The sequence below is a fragment of the Pleurodeles waltl genome, chromosome 7 (assembly GCF_031143425.1).
Source record: "Pleurodeles waltl isolate 20211129_DDA chromosome 7, aPleWal1.hap1.20221129, whole genome shotgun sequence".
NCBI classification, from domain to species: domain Eukaryota; kingdom Metazoa; phylum Chordata; class Amphibia; order Caudata; family Salamandridae; genus Pleurodeles; species Pleurodeles waltl.
In genome coordinates this window covers 397,945,301-397,958,840 of record NC_090446.1, presented here as the reverse complement: position 1 = coordinate 397,958,840, position 13,540 = coordinate 397,945,301, and the positions used below count along the sequence as shown (strand labels likewise).

Genomic DNA, 13,540 nt, shown 5'->3' with positions numbered 1-13,540 from the left:
AAAGATTAGTGCTTTGCAGGAAGGAGTGCTGGGAGCCAGGGCTACAAGGAGCCTGAAGATCCTTTGAAGGAGGAACAAACCAACCTTGGCAGCTGCAAATGTCACAGTGCACAGGGGGTACTGTCCTAAAAAGAGGCAAGGGCTTACTATCTTCCAAGTTAGAAATCTGGAAGAAAGGACCAGGGGGACCACTCCTGATCACCACCTGTGATGCACGATCCGCGCAGTTACGGAGGAGAGAGGACCCATGCACTGTTGTCGTTGCAGTTGGTGCCTGCGGATGCAAGGGAGTGACTCATTCACTCCAAGGGAGATTCCTTCTTACTTCTTGGGCAGGCTGAACATTCGTCGCTGTCAGTGGATGCACAGTCAGGAAAACGTTGCAATAAGGAGCTGGAGAAAATGTTGCAAAGCGGAGTCGTCGCTGGAGTTGGATTCAAGATGGCAGAATCAAGTGGCCCCCTAGAGGAGCTCTGGGCACAAATCACCACAATATACTAGACAGGTGACCCACCCTCAGGAGTTAAGTAATCCACTAAATATACACACTAGTAATCAGAAACAGCCAAAGAAAAAGTTCGAAAACTGCAAACATTAATAACCAATAGTGAACCTGGGGGGAGCACAAACCGTATACCAAAAACAAATGTAATGTGAACAAGGTACCCCCACCTAGATAAGTAAAATGTGTAGAGGGGAGCTGGGAGTACCAGAGAACCACATAAGGTAAGCAACACAGTACGCGCAACCCCACCCACTACCCTCTCCAGTGACCAGGAATGCAGGAGTAAAACACTGTTTTTTTGCCCAAACCACCCAAAAGGAGAAAAAGAAAAAGACACCCAGAGTAGACTGCAAGAAAACCAGCGGTGGGTTCCTAAAGGAAGAAAACCTGTGGAGAGGGGGTACCAAGTCCAAGAGTCACAGCGGACTCCAAGGGGAGTAGGAGGTACTACCCACCCAGCTGTGAATGCAGGAGTTTGTCGATGGTACTGAAGAACAGGTCAGCACTGCAGCCCAGGAGCTGGAGAAGAGTTCCAGATGGGTATACAAGATGTCCCACACCAGATGGAAGATTGCAGACCAGTGTCCGTGCAGGCTTTTCAACCAACAAGACTTGGCAAAGAAACTCTTGCTTAGTGGAAAAGAGGTGCTGCCGGGGACCAGCAAGGCCCAGGAATCAACCCAGACAGGGGGGAGTCACAGAAGACCCTCATTGTTGCAGAGAGTCCACAGGAGCAGAGGCAGAACCCTAAGGAGTCCCACAGGATAAGGACACATGAGTCGCTGAAGGAGCGCACGCAGCATTACAACAGGGGATCCCACGCCACACGAGAACCATGCAGGAGGCTGTGCTTTGCAGAATGGAGTGCTGGGGGCTGGAGCTACACGTCGCCTGAAGATCCCTTGGAGGAGAAGCAATGAAGTGTTGGCAGCTCCAAGGGACACAGTGCACAGGGGTGCTGTCTTGCATGGGAAGGCAAAGGCTTACCTCCATCTAAGTTGGACAGCTGGCAGAGGACCAAGAGGACTACTTCAGACCACCACACGTGATGCAGGATCCACGCAGCTCAGCAGGAGAGGGGATCCACGCAGCTGGTCGTTGGTGCCCGCAGTTGCAGGGGAGTGACTCCCCCTTCTTGTGCAGGCTGAAGACTTGCAGTCTGAGGATGCACAGTGAGGAAATTGTTGCAAAGCTGGCAGGAGCCCTGGAAAACAAGGTTGCTAAAGAGTCATTTCTTCTTAGAAGCAGCTTGTCGGGTCCTGGAGGTTCCAGTTCAGGAGGCCAGAAGTAGAAGTAAAGATTGCAGAGGAATCCTGCTGGAATCTTGCAAACTGAATCTGAGGACCCACCCAAGAGAGACCCTAAATAGCCCTGAAAGGGGAATTGATCACCTAAACAGGGAAGCACCTATCAGGAGGGGGCCCTGACGTCACCTGCCTGGCCTGGCCACTCAGATGCTTCCAGAGTTCCCTGCCAACTTTAGAAACAAGATGGCAGAACCCAAGGACCCTCTGGAGGAGCTCTGGGCACTACCCCTGGGGTGGTGATGGACAGGGGAGTGTTCACTCCCCTTTTCATTGTCCATTTTTGCACCAGAGCAGGACTGGTGATCCCTGAACCAGTGTGGATTGGTTTATGCACAGAGGGCACCAAATGTGCCCCTCATAGCAAACCAGTGGCCTGGGAATGTTACTCCTCCCCAGCCAGTGTCCCCTATTTCCAAAGGGAGAGGGGGTGTTACCTCCCTCTCCAAAAGGAAATCCTGTGTTCTACCTTCCTGGGATCGATCAGATCAGGCAACAGGAGGAGGGCAGAAACCTATCAGAGGTGGCAGCAGCTTGGGCTGCCCAGAAAACCCCAGAAGGTTGGCAGGAACAATGCTGGGGGTCCTCTGGTGGCTCCTTAGAGTGCAGGGAATCATACTGCCAATACTGGCAACAGTATTGGGGTATGAATCCGATATGTTTGATACCAAACATGCCTAGGTTCGGAGTAACCATTATAAAGCTGAACATAGGTAGTGATCTATTTCGAGTACAGGCGTAAAATGGCGTCCCCGCATTCACGAAATCCAGAAAAATGGAACTGGAGTCCTTGGGGGCACCTCTGCACGTGCAGGGATGTCCTCACACACAGGTACCTGCACCCTGCTCATAGGGGTGACTTACAGTGACCTGTAGTGAAAAAGGGTGCACGTACCCTTTCACGCAGGCTGCAATGGCAGGCCTCCAGTTACACTTTGCATGGTCTCCCCATGGGTGGCATAATACATGCTGCAGCCCATGAGGATTCCCTGGTACCCCAATGCCCTGGATACCATATACTAGGGACTTACATGGGGGCACGAGTATGCCTAATGTGGGGTGAAAATGGTACATGTAACCAAGTTAGAAGGGAGATAGCATAATCATTGGGGTCCTGGTTAGCAGGATCCCTGTGAACACAATGAAACACTGTCCACAGGCAGAAAATAGGGGTAACCATGCCAAGAAAGAGGGTACTTTCCTACACAAAGCATAGCATATTTTGGCGCAAAGAAGTACCCATCATGAGATGGTATACTTCTGCACCACCTTCCCTCCTATCACCCCCACATATCCAAAAAAGAGTTGATCTTCCACCCGGATAAGGATGTGGGTGTGTGTAAAAAGTAGGCAAAGTGATGGACTGGCCTACATAAAAAGGTGTAACAACCTTGGGAAGGAAGGCGGCCCTCGTACGAAGCACCACTTTGTTAGGATGAACAGACAAAAATGGGGGTTTGGTAGGCAGTTTGAAGCTTAATCACTCCACGAGGAGATGTGATGGCAACAAGAAAAACAGTTTTGAGAGTAAGGAGATGAAAATTAGTTACTTACCTGTAACTGCAGTTCTCCAGTATTGGTATCTTTCATAGATTCACATGCTTGAATCATCCCCGTCGTCGAGGTGGGAGCCTCACGGTAAACTTAAATATATAAAAAGCAGTAAGTCAGTAAAAGTAAAACCAGTAGGCCCTAGTAGGCCTCATAGGGTATTTTACAGTCTATCCACTTTGTTTTGTGAAAAGACCCAAACTTGAGTATCAACCAATCAGGATTCAGCCCCTCCCAAACACTCCCAACAGAGGCTGAATTCCCTCAGATTTTCTAGTAGGAGTGTGAAGTTTAATATCTGTATAATAGGGGAGCCTCTGAGGGGAGGAGGGTGGGTCGCATGTGAATCTATGAAAGATACCAATACTGGAGAACTGCAGTTACAGGTAAGTAACTAATTTTCTTCTCCAGTATTGGATCTTTCATAGATTCACATGCTTGAATCAGAGTAACGAGCAGTAATGTTTTCTTACTTACTGAATTACATTGACTGTAATTCCATCGTAATTCTATACGTGATGTGATTCACATTAGTTCAGTTTAAATATGCACTTACATATAATTATATTTATATTCATAGACATCCGAATATAAGAGCAATAAAAGGTGTGTGGCAAGAAATCCTGACACAATTTATGCTATTATTATGGAGAATACGACACGTTAAACAGTATAAGAAAATGAACCATTAATGACCATACCTCGAGTGTGGTGGTGGGATGTGTAAGAGGCTCACCTTAACGAAATAGATGCCTCAGCACTGCTTGTCCCACTGCTGTATCGACCTGGTTAGTCTCCTCTAGACAGTAATGTCTTGTAAATGTGTGTTGGCTGGACCATGTCGCTGCTCTACAGATGCTATGTAGTGGTACACCTGCAAAGAGTGCAGCTGAAGTGGCTACCGATCTTGTAGAGTGGGCTCTCACCCTGGTGTGGAGCGGCTTTCCTGCTTTTGAATGGCAGAATTGAATCGCCAGGCCAATCCATCTTGCTAAAGTCTGTTTGGACACTGCGTGTCCCTTCTTTGTTCCGCCGAATGCTACAAATAATTGATCCGACTGGCGGATGGCCTGAGTTTTCTGTAGATAAAACTTTAAACATCTTTTAATATCGAGAGAATGTAATGTTTTTTCCGCCACTGTTTGCAGATTTGGAAAAAAGGTTTTTAAGATGACTGGTTCATTTAAATGAAATGTTGAGGGAACTTTCGGAATGAATTTAGGATTTGTCCCCAGGATGACACCTGAGTTTGTAAACTGGAGGAACGGCTGTTTGATAGTGAACGCCTGAATGTCACTGACTCTTTTTGCCAAAGTAAGAGCTAACAGTAACGCTGTTTTCCATGCGAGGAATTTTAGGTCAGCTTTGTGGATCGGCTCAAAAGGAGCTTTCATGAGCTGCATCAACACAACATTCAATGACCATAGAGGCAGAGGTTTCCTAATTGGCGGGAAGACCCGAAAAAGGCCCTTCATAAATTGTTTGACAATTCTTGTGGAACACAAAGAGAGTCTGTCTGGTGATCTGCGGTATCTGGAAATTGCTGCCAGATGTACCCGTATGGAAGAATATGCAAGTCCAGGAGCAGGAGATATGGAAGTATCTGTTCCGGAGTAGAAGATAAAGGATGTATATTTTCCGCTGCACACCAAATACAAAACCGTTTCCATTTAAGTCTATAGGTTTTGTTGGTAGTGTCAGCTCTAGCTTTTGCTAAGATGTCTCTACACTCTGGGGAAATTTTGAGATTTAAGTATTCATTGTGTTCAGGAGCCAAGCCGACAAATGAAGAGACGACGGATTTGGGTGTGTGACTTGTCCCTGGTGCATCGTTAAAAGAGTCGGACTCTGTCTGAGTGGTAGATGTGGTCGTTCGGAGAGCATGAGGAGCTCCGTATACCATATTTGTCTGGGCCATCTGGGAGCTATTAGTAGAAGTCGACACCCCTCCGTCTTCATTTTTCTGATGACTCTCGGAATGAGCGGGATCGGAGGAAAAGCGTAGGCATAAACTCCTGACCATCTCATCGAAAACGCATTCCCCCACGAATCTTTTTGGGGAAGCCAACTTGCGTAGAACTGGCATTTCTTGTTCTCGAGAGTGGCAAATAGGTCTAAGTTCGGTTTGCCCCATAATAGAAACAGGCCATTGAGAATTTTCTGGTCTAGCTCCCACTCGTGATAAGGAATCACTGTCCTGCTCAGGGTGTCTGCTAGAACATTGATCTGTCCTGGCACATGCTCTGCTTTTAGTGAAATATTGTGTGATGGCCCATGTCCAAATTTGTTGGGCTAGCTGCAAGAGTTGTAGGGATCTTGTGCCTCCTTGCTTGTTTAGATAAAACATGCTGGTCATGTCCGTCCGGATTAAGACGCTTGAACATTGTATCTTTGGCAAGAAAGCTTTTAGAGCTAAGTGTATTGCTTTGAGTTCTAGATAATTGATGTGGAGCTGGCTCTCTTGCTGATTCCAGAGTCCGCTGATTTGCAGGTCCTGGCAGTGTGCACCCCATCCTTCTAGAGAGGCATCCGTTGTTACTATGTAACTTGGTGTTTGAAGAAGAAAAGACAGCCCTTTTGAGAAATTGGTTGGAGTCGCCCACCACCTCATAGTGTTCTTCATTAGAGGCGTTATGCGAATCTTGTCTTCGAAGGAGCCGTGGACCTGTGTCCATTGTATGTCCAATTGCTCTTGCAGGGGTCGCATATGGAGCCTGCAATCTGGGACTAGCGGAATGCACGATGATATCAGTCCGAGCAATGATTTGTAGATGCGGACTGAAACTAACTTTTTTCTGGATAGGTTGTCTGCCAAAGAGGTTAACTTTTGTTTCCTCTCGTGTGATGGGTACGCTTTGCTGCGTACTGTGTCCAAAATTGCTCCCAAGAAACTCAATTCTTGTTTGGGGTATATCTGAGATTTCTGGTAGTTGACTACAAACCCCAGGCTGTGTAACAATTGAAGGCAATAGGAAATATGATTTGTTACTTGGAATTTTGAGGGTGCCTTTATAAGCCAGTCGTCCAGGTAAGGGAAGACCTGGATACCTGACTGGCGAAGATGTGCTGCTACTGGAGCTAACATTTTTGTGAAGATTCTGGGGGCTGATTTGAGACCGAATGGTAGAACCCGGAATTGGAGGTGCATACGTCCTACCCTGAACCTTAAAAATTTGCGATGTTTGCGATATATGGGGATATGAAAATAAGCATCCTGGAGGTCTAGGGATGCCATCCAATCTCCCGTGTTTAAGAGACGCAGGACATCCTGCAACGTTACCATCCTGAACGATTGTTTCTTTAGAAACTTGTTTAGTGCTCTCAAGTCCAGGATGGGGCGCCAGTCTCCTGATGGTTTCTTTAGAAGGAAAAACCGGGAGTAGAATCCTTTGTACTTTTGAGATAAAGGGACTGGTTCTATTGCTCCTTTTGTTAGCATTATTCTTACTTCCCTGAGAAGTTGGCTCAACCTCGGAGGCGGTGTACCCGATGGAGGGACACTGGGTGGTGTTTGCATGAATTCCAGAGTATGACCTCTGGTCACTACATCTAGTACCCATCTGTCCGATGTTATAGCCTTCCACTTGGGGAAATAAGAATTTATGCGACCTCCGACCTTCAATATTGATTGGGGAGGTGTTGAGATTATCCGCTGGTCATTGCTTTCTGCCTGTATCTCTTCCTCGGGCAGCTCCTCTTCCTCTAGCCGGATGTTTGTAAGCTGCGGCTGGTGGTAATCGATAATGCTGCTGTTGTTGATGGTGCGGATGTCCTGGTCCTGTGGAGGAAGATGGATATTGTGACCTGTATTGTTGGTATCCACCTCGAAAGGAGTAATTACCTCTACCCCTTGCTCCACGAAAAGGTAGTTTTTTATATTGCAGGGTACCTAGGGATTTTGCTGTATCGGTATCCGTCTTGATAGCCTGCAGCATGTCGTCGACATGTTTGCCAAACAAACTCTCTCCATCGAAGGGCATGTCGAGAACACGAGTCTGGACTTCTGGTCTGAATGAAGTAGCTTTAAGCCACCCTTGTCTGCGCAGGACTGCTGCTCCAGCTAATTGTCGAAAGCCAGTGAGGGAAATATCTATTGCAGTGTCTATTATCTCTGCGGAGACCCTTTCTCCCTCCTGCAAGACCTTTTTGGCTTCCACCTTGAGATCTTCTGGCAGTGAATCTACAAAAGCGGACATGTCTGCCCACATCTGGCGATCGTACCTTCCCAGGATGGCGAGGGAATTGGCCGCCTTGACCGTTACTGCAGCAACCGAGGAGAATTTCTTACCGATATTGTCTAGTCTCCTTCCCTCTTTGTCTGGGGGAGACGCAATAGGCGTAGAGGGGTTTTTGGATCGTCGTTGAGCCGCCTGTGATATAACCGAGTCAGGTTTCGGCTGTGAGACTAAACAGGCCGGAGAATCATCTGGGGCCTTGTATTTTTTCTCTAGCCTTGGCATTTGTGAAGGCACTGTTGCCGGGTTTTTCATTGCCTTCAAACCCTCCTGCCATAAGAAATCCACAATCGGTATGGCTCTTACAGATCTCTTTGACGGCTCTTTAAAGTCATACAAAAAACACTCAGTTTCATGGGAAACAATTGCCAGGCCAAAACGTTTCGCCGCTCTCTCTATGATATTATGGAAACCTCCTATGTCTTCTGGAGGAGAATCCACTGGAGCTGCTGGAGGTGGAGATGGTGTGGGAACGAGATAATCGTCCCAATCACTAGCCGCTGAATCTGCTAGCTCGCCCTCTTCCCTTTCGTCGTCCGACGAGAGGTAAGCTTCCGGAGCTTGGCTAGTTACAGGTCTACTAGCCTGTGGCTTTTCGGAAACATTAGTAGTTTGAGCTTGCTGGTAACTCTGAGGTCTAGGTGGCGTGGACTGAGTTGACGGTGGGAACCTTTTATAGTAGTCCTTCAACATATGTTGTAAATCTGTCACTAATGTGCTAGGCATAGCCAGTGGCGATGGTTGGTTTGCCTGTGGATAAGATGTTGAAGCATAACTATGCTGGTAATGTTGATCCTCTTCTTCATCAAACTCTTGACATTTAGTTGGGACGGGCTACTAGCTGCCCCAAACATTCCTTGATCCTCATCATCATCATCGTCCAAAAGATGTTGCGGTGGGTATGGCAGCACTTTACTTGGTGATGTATGTATCGGCAAAATGTCAGATGGCTTGTCCCCTATATTAATAAGGGAAAGGGGTAAGAATCTGGTGGAGACCTCATGATAGTATGAGGAATGATCTGGTGAAATGTCCCAAGGTTTGTAAACTGTTAATGCTGTGGTGATCGTCGGTTCCATCGTCGACGGGTCCCTCGTCGACGGGTCCCTCGTCGACGGGTCCCTCGTCGACGGGTCCCTCGTCGACGGGTCCCTCGTCGACGGGTCCCTCGTCGACGGGTCTCTCGTCGACGGGTCTCTCGTCGACGGGTCTCTCGTCGACGGGTCTCTCGTCGACGGGTCTCTCGTCGACGGGTCTCTCGTCGACACTTCCGTCCATGACTGCGTCTTTGTCAATGGGTCCTTAGTCGACGGTCCCTTCGTCGACGGGTATTTTACCGACGACGGTCGCTTCGCCGACGTATCTTGCGTAGATGGGTTTTTTAGTGCCCTGGATGATTTGTGAACCCAGGAGGCCTCCGCTGTCGACGCTGTGGTTGCCGACGAAGCTCTTTTGAAGATTTTTGCAGTAATAATCGTCGATGACAACGGCGACGACGTCATAATCATCGGTGATGATGGTGTTGTGAACGTAGACGATACCGTGGTCGCTGTTACCGTCGACACTGTCGTCGACGGGGCGGTCGTCGACGGTTGTTTTTTCACCGACAAGAGTTTTTCTGGCTCTTTTTGTGGTGACAGAGACAGGGATGGTTTCTTTGAGGTGCTTTTCCGGTGTAACGGCGTAGTAGGTTCTGAATGAACCTTTTTTGGTCCATGTTTAACTGCCTCTTAAGTTAAGACTTGTTTTGTCTTTTTGTGCATTTTTCTTGGTGGTTCATCCGCACCTCTATCTCTCTCACCTGTTCTTTTCTGAGGGCGAGAAGTTTGTGGTGACTCTTCGCTGTCTGATGAAGGATGCTCTAAGGCTTTCTGTTTTTGCAGCCATAAGAGAAGTCTACCCTCTCGGTCTTTGAGGGTTTTTTTACTAAAGGTGCGACAGATTTTGCAGTCTCTCACCTTATGGTCTGGATGAAGGCAGTAAATACACTTCTTGTGGGGGTCATCAATATGTAGTCTCTTCTTCCCACAGTTGTCACAGTCTCTGAACAGACCCTTCTTTGCCTTTTCAGACATAGTAAAGTTGTAACTAGTTTCCTGAGAGAAAAAACAATCTTCAGTCAGAAAATAGGAAAAAAACTGAGCAGAGCTCAGGGAGACTCCCTTCACACGACGTGCAGTAGAAAATCTGAGGGAATTCAGCCTCTGTTGGGAGTGTTTGGGAGGGGCTGAATCCTGATTGGTTGATACTCAAGTTTGGGTCTTTTCACAAAACAAAGTGGATAGACTGTAAAATACCCTATGAGGCCTACTAGGGCCTACTGGTTTTACTTTTACTGACTTACTGCTTTTTATATATTTAAGTTTACCGTGAGGCTCCCACCTCGACGACGGGGATGATTCAAGCATGTGAATCTATGAAAGATCCAATACTGGAGAAGTAAGGAAATGCCTCCTTGGCATGGTTACCCCCTAACATTCTGCCTTTGCTGATGCTAAGTTATGACTTGAAAGTGTGCTGGCACCCTGCTAACCAGGCCCCAGCACCACTGTTCTTTCCCTAAACTGTACCTTTGTCTCCACAATTGGCACAACCCTGGCACTCAGGTAAGTCCCTTGTAACTGGTACCCCTGGTACCAAGGGCCCTGATGCCAGGGAAGGTCTCTAAGGGCTGCAGCATGTATTATGCCACCCTGGGGAACCCTCACTCAGCACATGCACACTGCCTCACAGCTTGTGTGTGCTGGTGGGGAGAAAATGACTACGTCGACATGGCACTCCCCTCAGAGTGCCATGCCAACATCACACTGCCTGTGGCATAGGTAAGTCACCCCTCTAGCAGACCTTACAGCCCTAAGGCAGGGTGCACTATACCACAGGTGAAGGCATATGTGCATGAGCACTATGCTCCTACAGTGTCTAAGGTTTGGCTGCAGGGTAGCCATAAGACTATATGGTCTGGGAGTTTGTCAAACACGAACTCTACAGTTCCATATTGGCTACTCTGAAATCTGGGAAGTTGGGTATCAAACTTCTCAGCACAATAAATTCACACTGATGTCAGTGTGCACTTTATTGTAAAATACACCCAGAGGGCATCTTAGAGATGCCCCCGGAATACCCATCCGACTTCTAGTGTAGGCTGACCAGTTACTGCCAGTCTGCCACAGACCAGACAAGTTGCTGGCCACATGGGGAGAGTGCCTTTATCACTGGTTGGCCTGGAACAAAGCCTGTACTGGGTGGAGGTGTTTTTCACCTCCCCCTGCAGGAACTATAACACCTGGTGGTGAGCCTCAAAGGCTCACCGCTTTTGTTACAGCGCCCCAGGGCATCCCAGCTAGTGGAGATGCCCGCCCCTCCGGCCACTGCCCCCACTTTTGGCGGCAAGTCTGGAGGAGATAATGAGAAAAACAAGGAGTCACCACCCACCAGTCAGGACCGCCCCTAAGGTGTCCTGAGCGGACGTGACCCCTGCCTTTCGAAATTCTCCATCTTAGTTTTGGAGGTTTCCCCCCAATAAGATTAGGGATGTGCCCCCTCCCCACAGGGAGGAGGCACAAAGAGGGTGTAGCCACGCTCCAGGACAGTAGCTACTGCCCTCCCAGACCGAAACACACCCCTAAATCTAGTATTTAGGGGAACCCCAGAACCCAGGAAACCAGATTCCTGCAACCTGAACTACAAAGAAGGACTGCTGACCTACAAGCCTGCAGAGACGACGGATGACAACTGCTGCTTTGGCCCCAGCCCTACCGGCCGGTCTCCATAGTCGAAAAGCTGCGACCAGCGACCTCTGAAGCCTCTGAGAAACTGCCCTGACACCCAGGACCAAGAAATTCCTGTGAGCAGAGGCTCTGCTCAACAATCTGCAACAAACTTGCAACTTTTCTACAACTTTAAAGACTTCACGTTTCCCCGCCAAAAGCATGAGACTTCCCACTCTGCACCAGACGCCCCCAGTTCGTGATCCAGAGAACAAACACCACTGGGAGGACTCACTGGCGACTGCGACCCCGTGAGTAGCCAGAGACGACCCCCCTGAGCCCCCACAGTGACACCTGCAAAGAGAATACAGAGGCTCCCCTGACCACGACTGCCTGTAACAAGGGACCCAACGCCTGGAACCTGCACTGCACCCGCAGCCCCCAGGACCTTAAGGAACCGAACTTCAGTGCAAGAGTGACCCCCAGGCAACCCTCTTCCTAGCCCAGGTGGTGGCTGTCCAAAGAAGCACCTCTCCACCCCCTGTGCCTGCCTGCATCGCTAGAGTGACCCCCGGGTCCCCCCCATTGTTTCCTATCTGAAACCCTACACCTGCTTTGCACACTGCACTCGGCCACCCCTGTGCCTGCCGCTGAGGGTGTGTTGTGTGCCTACTTGTCCCCACAATAAACTAAGAAAATATGTTTTTCTATATAAAAACCTGTTGGCCTGGAGTAAGTGAGTGTGTGTTCCTCATTTATTGCTTGTGTGTGTATAACTAATGCCTAACACTACCCTCTGATAAGCCTACTGCTCGACCACACTACCACTAAATAGAGCATTAGAATTATCTAATTTTGCCACTATCTTACCTCTAAGGGGAACCCTTGGACTCTGTGCACACCATCTCTTACTTTGAGATAGTATATACAGAGCCAACTTCCTACAGGAGACCCAAAGGACAATTGTGCAATGGCACAAAAGGGGCACATATTAAGTGAGGACTAGACTGAGGTACCACTGGGGCATAATTAACGTAGTGGGAGGAAACAAATGGGTGGGTCCCTTAAGGACTCTACCAACAACAGGAGACTGGAAAAGGAAAGGTTGGCCCAGCAATCTAAAAAAGGTAGAGATAGCTGATAAGTAACCTTTAAGGGTGGCCAAAGCAGAGCCCTGCTAGGCTAAAGAAAGAACAAACAAAAGAACATCAGAAAGAGAAGCAGAGGGAATAAGCAGACTTGTTGGTACACCAAGCCACACATTTATGCTAACAGGCGTATACCACTTTGGTGGAGGGACACCTGGCTGCCAAGGTAACATCAGTCTTCAGGTGGAAGGTTAAAAGCGGTCAACTGCTGCCGCTCAATCTCCATGCATGAAAGCAAACATTGGACGGGTTCAGGTGGAGGACCGTCCTCTGTTGCTGTGACAGAAGATCTTCCTGAAGGGGCAGTCTGACTGGAGGATCTGTGGCCATGCTCAGTAGCTCTGGATACCACAGTCTCTGAGCTCAGTCCGTAGTCACAAGGATTACTTTGGGCCAGTCATTCTTGATCTTTTTCAGAACTCTGAACAGAAGTGGTATAGGTGGGAAGGCATAAAGGAGGCCTGAGTTCCACTAGAGACAAAAAGCAATGCCGAGCAAGTGTTGCCTTGGAAATTCCATGCGTAAAACAGAAGACTGAGCATTCTCTGCAAAGGCAAACAGATCTAACCAAGGCTCTTCCCACTGCTGAAAGACCTTGCGCCACCTCCGGATGGAGATACCATTCGTGAGCAACTATGCATCGACAGCGGAGTTCACCTGCTCTGGCGTTCAGAGAACCTGCCAGATGTTGAACCCCCCCCAGGAATGTCCTGATGGGTCAGAAACATCCAGAGGCACAGAGCGCCTTGACAAAGGGTCCAGGACCCCACTCCGCCCGGTTTGTTGCAGTATCGCACGGCAGTAGTGTTGTCCGTGAACACCTGCACCACTTTCCTTTTGACAGAGGGAAGGAACACTATCAATGCAAGCATGATCGCCCAGAACTCCAGAAGGTTGATGTGGATTCTCGACTAGGCCAGAAAGCAGATACCTCTAATCTCTGCCTCTCCCATGTGGCCACCATATCCCAGTAGTGACGCGTCTGTCACTACTGTAAAATCTGGTTGGGGAATGCAGATCTGACGTTAATCCAATCCTGATTTGAAAGCCAACATTGCAGGTCTTTTGCAGTCCCCTCTAAGATATGGAC

General features: G+C 48.6%; 1 protein-coding gene across 6 annotated transcripts in view; it reads right to left on the bottom strand.

The window, feature by feature from the left end:
• The window catches only part of RBM39 (RNA binding motif protein 39), a 561,368-nt gene that overhangs the window by 61,623 nt on the left and 486,205 nt on the right, over positions 1–13,540 (bottom strand). The window lies entirely within an intron of this gene.